This window comes from Pipistrellus hanaki (assembly GCF_964339955.1).
Source record: "Pipistrellus hanaki genome assembly, chromosome: 12".
In the NCBI taxonomy this organism is placed as follows: Eukaryota; Metazoa; Chordata; class Mammalia; order Chiroptera; family Vespertilionidae; genus Pipistrellus; species Pipistrellus hanaki.
In genome coordinates this window covers 27,862,087-27,870,176 of record NC_140514.1, presented here as the reverse complement: position 1 = coordinate 27,870,176, position 8,090 = coordinate 27,862,087, and the positions used below count along the sequence as shown (strand labels likewise).

The 8,090-nt window shown below is 40.4% G+C and overlaps 1 protein-coding gene across 1 annotated transcript in view; it reads left to right on the top strand.

The window, feature by feature from the left end:
• The first annotated feature begins 6,975 nt into the window (after positions 1-6,975).
• EFEMP1 (EGF containing fibulin extracellular matrix protein 1) overlaps positions 6,976-8,090 on the top strand; it is a 58,622-nt gene continuing 57,507 nt past the window's right edge. Inside the window, exon 1 of the mRNA XM_084900825.1 lies at positions 6,976-7,229. The gene's annotated coding sequence lies outside the window, so the exon portion shown is untranslated. The remainder of the gene's footprint in view (positions 7,230-8,090) is intronic.

Here is an 8,090-nt window from a genome sequence, read left to right as displayed (position 1 = left end):
AACAATATATAAAATCTTATATATAATGTAACATTGTTGATATTTGCATGTGCACTGAGAATAAGTATGGGGAGAGTAAATGAACATATAGACAAATATAGAAAGAAATACAATCAAATGTTGACAGTGGTTGTCTCTTAGGGTAATAATATTGACGTCATTTTCATTATGGATTATTTTAACTTACATCTTTATTTTCCCTATATTTTATTAAATGTCTACGTTGAGTATATATTATTTTTAATCAGAAAAAAACATACTATTGTGTAAAAGAGTCATTAGGAAGAAGGAAACTATAGAACGTTTAGAAAAAATAGTAAATTCATTTGTAAATGTTAGTAAATCACTGAGGGAAAAAGCTGCTAATCAAGACAACTATTTTTTAAAAATATATTTTATTGATTTTTTACAGAGAGGAAGGGAGATAGAATTAGAAACATCAATGAGAGACAGTCATCGATCAGCTGCCTCTTGCACGCCCCCTACTGGGGATGTGCCTGCAACCAAGGTACATGACCTTGACCGAAATTGAACCCGGGACCCTTCAGTCAGAGGGCCATGCTCTCTCTATCCACTGAGCCAAACTGGTTTCGTCAAGACAATTACTTTTAAACCTATTGATATACTTCTTTTATATACCTTCTGCAGAAGAAAACTGAGTACCAGTTTGTCTAAAATATAGCTGACTCACACATTATTTTTAATTGCTATTTATTAGTTAGCTACAGCCCAAAATTTCTGAGTGTTTGAAAGGAGACTATGGGATAGAAATTCAGCATGTGTATATAGTATAACTCTGTTTACTTCACTGACTAGATAGTTAGGAGAGAAAATTACCCATTAATAGGGCAAAAACATATCTGAACTAAGTCTTCACAATACACAGAGAAGGATAAAAATAATGTTATTCATAGAATTTTCCAGATATTTAAAGCAGCTTTGTGATGTGTAAGTTTTATTTATGAACCTAAGTGTGATCAATTGCATCATGAGTCATTTTACATCACACATGGTGCTTAACATCATCTCTCCAAGCTAATTAGTCAATGAGAAGATGAAAAGGATAAGGACAAAGCAGACACTATGAAGTGTTTTTGATGTTCGTTCCACAAACATATGTTGAGTATCTAAAAAGTGCCAGGTTATCCTCATTTCTTCAGCAATACATATATAAAAACTATCAGTTACAGCTCCCAGACAGGTGGGACCTGGGCATTAGTATAGTCTGGGTAGTGATCTGGAAGCTTAAAACATGGGCAGATATGGGGGGTCACATGACCAAGGTCTGCAGAGAACAGTGGTTAGTAGAAGTAATATAAAAGGTAATTTCTAGGAAAGATACAAAAATAAAAATCAGGTTGGACAGGTGAATTGTTAGTCCAAAGGAGATATAGGCCCAGAGAAGGACTCCTAGGAGGAGGCAACAGGATAGAAGTTAAAAAAAAGGGCAGGTGGAAAAATTCCTGAGGCCAATTGGATTCTGCATAAAGCTTCATGGAGCATGTTCTGCAATGTGGGCTGGAAGGGAGGTGGACAAACACAGTCCTTGCCTTCCAGAAGATCACAGCCGAGAGAAGAAAGATACCAGGTAACACCCATTTAATTCTGCACAAGTACATGTCAGCTCCACCCAATAGCTCCCTAGGCCTGGAAAAATGCCTCAGCCAAATTTGTGTTATATGGTTGGACGAAGATAAAGAAAATGATGTCAAATACACAAAGGAGACTGTAGATAAGGAGTTAGGGCAGGGAAGTGGAATGCCCCAAAGATGAGAAGTCAGACCCAAGGTTCTCGTCCTTGGCTCTGCCACTAACTAGAGTTAACTTGGACAAGTCATCTGAGCTCCAACATCCATGATAGATGTTGGAGTAGATGATTGCTAATATTCCCTTTTTCTTATTTTTTTTTCTCACCATAAAATGAATTCATTTATATTAAATCAGATTGGAAATTCCTTTCTGATTCTGCCATCCTTCCAACTAAATTGAACAAATTCAAGTGTTTTGTAATTCTTGGCCCTTTTTTTTTTTAGATTTGCTTTTTACAAATATATATATATATTTTTACAAATATATATATATATATATATATATATATGTAAAAAGCAAATCTAAAAAAAAAAAGGGCCAAGAATAATCAATATATATTATTGATTTTTTTAGAGAGAGGAAGAGAGTTAGAAACATCGATGAGAGAGAATCATTGATCAGCTGCCCACAACCAAGGTGCATGCCCTTTGACCAGAATCTAACCTGGGACCTTTCAGTCCGCAGGCCGACGCTCTATCCATTAAGCCAAACCAGTTTCGGCAACTCTTGGCCCTTTGAAACATTAATTACAATGGAAGCATCTGCTTTAACAGAGTTATTTTTTTTAAAAAAAAAACACAAAACACTTAAATCTAAGCAATATCCTTGCAATATCTCCCTTGTGGATATGTAAACTTTTAACCTCTTACCTTGAATAGAGTTTCCACATTTGCCCTATTCAATCAACAATAAAAGTCAGATATGTCATTTCTTATATTTTTCCGTTAGCAGCAGGCTGTAATTCCAAGTAGAAAGAGTTTCTTTTTTGCCTTTTTACATTCTACAGTGAGAAAGAAGTTAATGCTAGTTTATCAAAATAATTTATGCCTTAAAATTCCTCTAAGAGCAGAGAGAAAATAGCTTCCATTCCATTTTAGGCTTTGGTCTAAGCAGTTCCATTGCTATAGAATATGACATGCTAAGAAAAAAATTATAAATCAGTATTCCTAATGTTTACACACTTTTCTAAATTGTAAATTTCAATATACACATGTCTTTGATTTTGTTTGAATCCCTGATCCCTACAAAATTAATTTTTAAGACATTTAAAAACCAATTGGAGTATCTGTAATCAGTTTCAAGGTACAAGATTAAGTATTCACAAAAAGACAGATGAGAATAACTTTCTATTCTAATAATAATCCACAAAGTGAAGAAAAAAATAACTCAAGTATGGTAAAATAAAGTTGGAGAGCAGAACATCAAAAATCCTAAAAGTCAGCAAAACATGAAAAGATTACAAACTGGCAAAAATAGGAGGGTGATAATTCGTTTCTTTAAATTACATGTTGAAATAAAATTAACAATTTTCAGAGGGTATTATTTCTAATTTTATGCTTTATATAATAATTATCTTGAAACCCCATCAGCCTTGATTAGCCAAATAAAGTTTCCAGAAAAGCTAAGTTTGAAAGGAGAGAGGGAAAAATTTGTAACCAAAAGCAAAATAAAGCTTCACATCTGTGTCTGCATCTGAAGTTGCCCTGTAAGATCTGATAACTTATTAGAAAGCAATCTTTTTTGCAAGGCAGTGGATTTACATCATACATTTTATCTCTCCAAGGAAATTCTAATTACTGATTCCAAACATTTTTGATTGATTTGCTTTTTATTCATCCAAGGTATTCTCTGCTCTATGATGAAATCAAGCCTTCAATAAAATTCCAAAAATTTCAGAACAATTTACAAGCTCCAGATGACTGAAAGTTTTCTCATGTCCATTTGGCATTCAGGAATAGAGTTTCACCAAATATATTCAAAAGAAGAATACATCTGGCACTCACTAAAACAAAGAACTCACCAATGACATACTTGAGGCAAATGAATGTCACATAAATGCAAATTTGCCAATATTCTTTGAGGCCAGAGCTGCAATCCAACCTCCATGAGCCTGCTTGTAAGGCACAGGCCACCAATTACATAGGTTAATGTTTGGGGGTATTTTAGAAATTAATTTTAAAAATACATATTATCTTCTGTGTACAGGTTTATAATGATGTATGTATCCACGTGTGTGTATGTGTGTGTGTGTATTAGAAAAGACTTCACCTCTGCTAAAAACCCACTTAAATTCATCGTATCTCTTAGCCTTATGCTGACTCCAATTTAGTGACAAAGACAAGGTAGAATCAAAATTTTAGCACTAAAAAGAATTCTAGAAGCTATTTCTTCCAAGGACTTGTTTCAATAATGACAAGTAAAATAGAAATCCATGTTGAGTCACCAAAAGAGTATTTTTATGGATATTAATGGTAAACTTAGCTTTTTTAAAGTATTGAATTTTTAAGCATCAACAGGAAAACAGCCCAGTAAAATAACTTAATCAACATCATTCTTACAAGAGTATGTTACAGAGCTACAATAGTCACTGATCATTTTCATCATGTTACTAAGAATGCTACTATTTAACAAATGAACTCTTTCTATGAAAGGCAAAGGCTCACACAGCCAATTCTGGCTCCAGCTCTGGCTTCTCCTCCAATAGCTTCATGAGGGAATATACTTTTACAAACCAACTGGACCCAAACATTGCCTGGTTTGGCTATGTGGCCAGAAATTGTAGGCTGATTCTGTGATTCGTGTCTTGGTCTCTAGAATGCCAGGGATATCCACGGGGCTCAGTTAGCCTGCAACTGAATCAGCCACTCCAGTCATCAACATCTCTGAATCTCTTCTGAAATTGTGATTTTTTTCCCCTCCCTACCAAACAGAACTTCAAATCTTTACAATCTAAGGTTCCCCTGAGCTTACACTATTCAGCAAGGTGAATTTATTACAATTTTTTATTGCAATCTGCTCAAGCTATGCATCCAGTTTGAATCTCTAAAGTTGTACTACACTGAAGAAATCATCCATGCCTCTTTTTTGAAGTCATAAATTGGGTTCGTAGTGAAGAGAGAGTAACATTAGAGTATCAGACAGCCTGCAATTGAACCACACATTGCTGCTTACCAGCTATGTGACCAGGACAAGTTACTAAACTCTTCTGTGCCTCAATTTCTTTTTTAGTAAAATAGGCATGAACAATAGTACTGGTGAGTTGTCACATATGAAGTACTTGGTTCCTGACATGGTGTAAGTACCTAAGTGTTAGTTAGTACTATTTATTATCAGTAAGGAAACATAATTTTTATAAGTCACTTGAAATTAAAAAAACTTAGTATCTGAGAACCATTTATTCCAAAAATACCATTATATTGGGATGCTGGTCAGTATGGTGCCACACATTTCTATGACCCAAGTCATCAAACCGCAGTGAATTGAATATACAAACTCTGCTTCTTCTAAATATCCCATAAACTAAAGATAGTTACAAACAAAATATGAAGAAAAATTTCAACCCTAATAACTTCTTTGCTATGGTACAATGAATCTGATTTGCTAAGGTCACAGTATAAACTGAGTAATAGGTCACTGTGATTAATAATAATAACAAGTGGCAATAGCTACATGCAAGGAACTGTAATGAACTAAGAGCTTTATGAGCATTCTCATATTGAAAACCTCTACAAGACAGGAATTAAGGCTTCCGGTGGTGGTCTCCACAGTCCCGCCTGCTTCCCTCCCTTCCCTGCAGCCCCACCTGCTTCTCTCCAGTCTCCGCCACCCTGCTTGCTTCTCTGCAGCTTTGCTCCCTTCTACAGGTTTGTCTTCCTTCTACACTATCTTCAGTCTTCCCTCTGCATCCGGATATGCAAATTAGCCACCATCTTGGTTGAGTGATTTGCATATTTGCTCCTGATTGCTGGCTGGTGGGCATGGGTGGTAGGTGTGGCTTGTTGGCAGAGCAGAGGGGCGGTCAATTTGCATGTTTCTCTTTTATTATATAGGATTTTATGCCTGAGGAAACTGAGGCCCAAAGAGGTTAAGTAACATTCCCACACAGCCAGTGAGTGGTACAGTCAAGACCTTAACTTGGCTCTCTGGATGCTGGCCCTATGCCACATTGCACCTTCATTGGCGGTTATCTTAGGATGCAGCTATCATTTCTGAACTAAACACTGTGGCTATTGGAGATTTGACATTATTGGCAGGGCCACATACTCACTCAAAAAGTGTCAGAGGAAAACTAAGCTCCATACAAATCATATGGACTGATATGCTCTAAATCAAACTTCAGTGTCTGAATTCAAGTACTATTAGCAAAACTGCATATGCTCAAATAAGGTTCAGGCATGAAGCTCCTCTGAGTCTGCCCATTATCGTGTGGCTTGCAACCAACTTGGCAATGTCTGGGCAACCCACTGCATACTCCGAAGATAAGGAGAGAGGCTTCCACCTGACAGCCTGGGTCTACCACCTTTCCCACAGCAGGGAGGGAAAAGGAACCGTTCGTCTCCCTCCCTCCCTCTGCCTCCAGCTCTGGGTCAGCGTTCTTCATCCCTCCAGTTTGTACATGGTCTCATTCATGAAATTGTATTTGGTTGCTTGCTTTTTAGAGGCATGACTGCCTTGGAAGCAAACTATTAATCTGATTTTAGAGTGGTAGGCTTCGGAGATAACTGCAATCTGTGTGGTATGATTTGAAGAAGCCAGGGGGGAAAAAAATTGTTTCCCTTCCAGATTCCTGAAATTCCAGATTAGAATGAAAGGTGAGAATGCAATGCCCAAGTTGGAATGACCAGGACTGGGGGCTCTCCCACAGATGAGCTGTGGAGAGAAAAAGGCAATAGGTGAGAAAAGGGGCCCCATAAAAAAGGAGGTTTGAGGGAAAACAAAATCAAACCCCACCTCACATTTTTGTTAGTGTGAGTTTTACTTGGCCTGTTTCCCAACACCTGAAACATAATAGGTTACAAATATTTGTTGAATGAATGAATTAACTCTGTCCTAGATTTGAGGATACAGACCCTCCCCCACTCCAAAAAAAAAAAAAAGCATCTGAAAGAAAAGACAAAAGAATCAGTTTTATGAATGGGATTAATTTACTGTCCTAGAATTCACTTGGGAGTGGGGGTGGGTGGGGGGAAATAAGCAATTTTCCAAGACCCTCAGAAGCTCTCCTCCAGAGAGTACCCCCTCCACAGGCACCAGAAATTGCTCCTGAGGCTGGAGCATCACAAAGGCTGATTCAAACCCCATATGCCAAATGTGCTATCTTCCAGCTGGGATTCCGGCCCGTGAGAACTGGGGAGGGAAAATAGGTGGGGTGCTGGAGAGAGCCCTGGGCCAGGGGGGTGCTGACCCAGCCCCGCAGCGCGCTCTCCCGCTCGCTCCGCTTGCAGTGCTAAACTCAGTCCAAGCGCCTCCCTCAGCCATCTCCTCCGCCCCCCTTCCCCTCCCCCTTCCCCTCCCTTTCTCCTCCTCCTCCTCCTGCCGCTGCAGCCACTGCCAGACCTCGCCAGTTCAGACCCACGGGGCTGCCCTCCCCTGCACTCTCCCCTCGCTGCCCGGGCCCGGAGCGCAGCGCTGCCGCGCAGGTAGGAGCCCCCGACGCGGGGGGTCACTCCATTGCGCCCAAGTGCCCGCAGGGCTGCGCGCCGGCGAGCAAGTGGGGTAACCTGAGGGGTGCAGAGTACCCGAGCACTGACCCAGACTTTGCAGGATCTCTCAGGCAGAGAGGGAGGTTGGAGGTGTGCGGTCTTGGGAATGCGATTTGTCAGCCGGTGCCAGTACCAGGGTGACATCTGTTTGCATGGGCATGTGTGTGCACGCCGACAACCATCAGACAGGGCTTTGCCCCTAAACGCGATTTTGAAAATTTCAGGGGCTAATGTGAGATTTAAGACGCACCTGGATTCCACAGGCGCTGGTAAAAACTGGAGCGCTGAGCAGCTCCAGGGTTTGCCTACTGTAAAGAAAAGGTACCTCACTTCACTTGGGGCGCCTGGCCCGCCACCCCGGAACTCAGGCTTTGGTGTGGTGTCTTCCCGCCCCCCCCCCCCACCCCCCCCCGGTTCAGGCCTTAGGTAGCCCCAATCCAGAAGGTAGGGTGTCGGGACCCAGAAACTAGCGAGGCACAAGGGAAGCAGACGCTCATCCACCCACACAACCTGGCGCTTTTAAACAAAGCCGCGCGCAGAGAACGGGGTGGAAATACCACTTGGAAAGCTGGTGCTGGGGGTGTGAGAAGGAGCTCTTGAGGGGCAGGTATTCTACTAGAACCGGGGAGAGATTGCCCCCAAGTTTTGTTGTGGGGTTTTGTTTTGTTGTTTTGTTTTGTTTTGGTGTGAGGCCAAGGTAATTCATGTTGGTTCGCAGGTATTTCTACTGAGCTGTGCAAAGAACTTCACTAGCTGGAGGTGAACTTATGGGGAAAAGCCTTAACGTTCAAAGGGGAT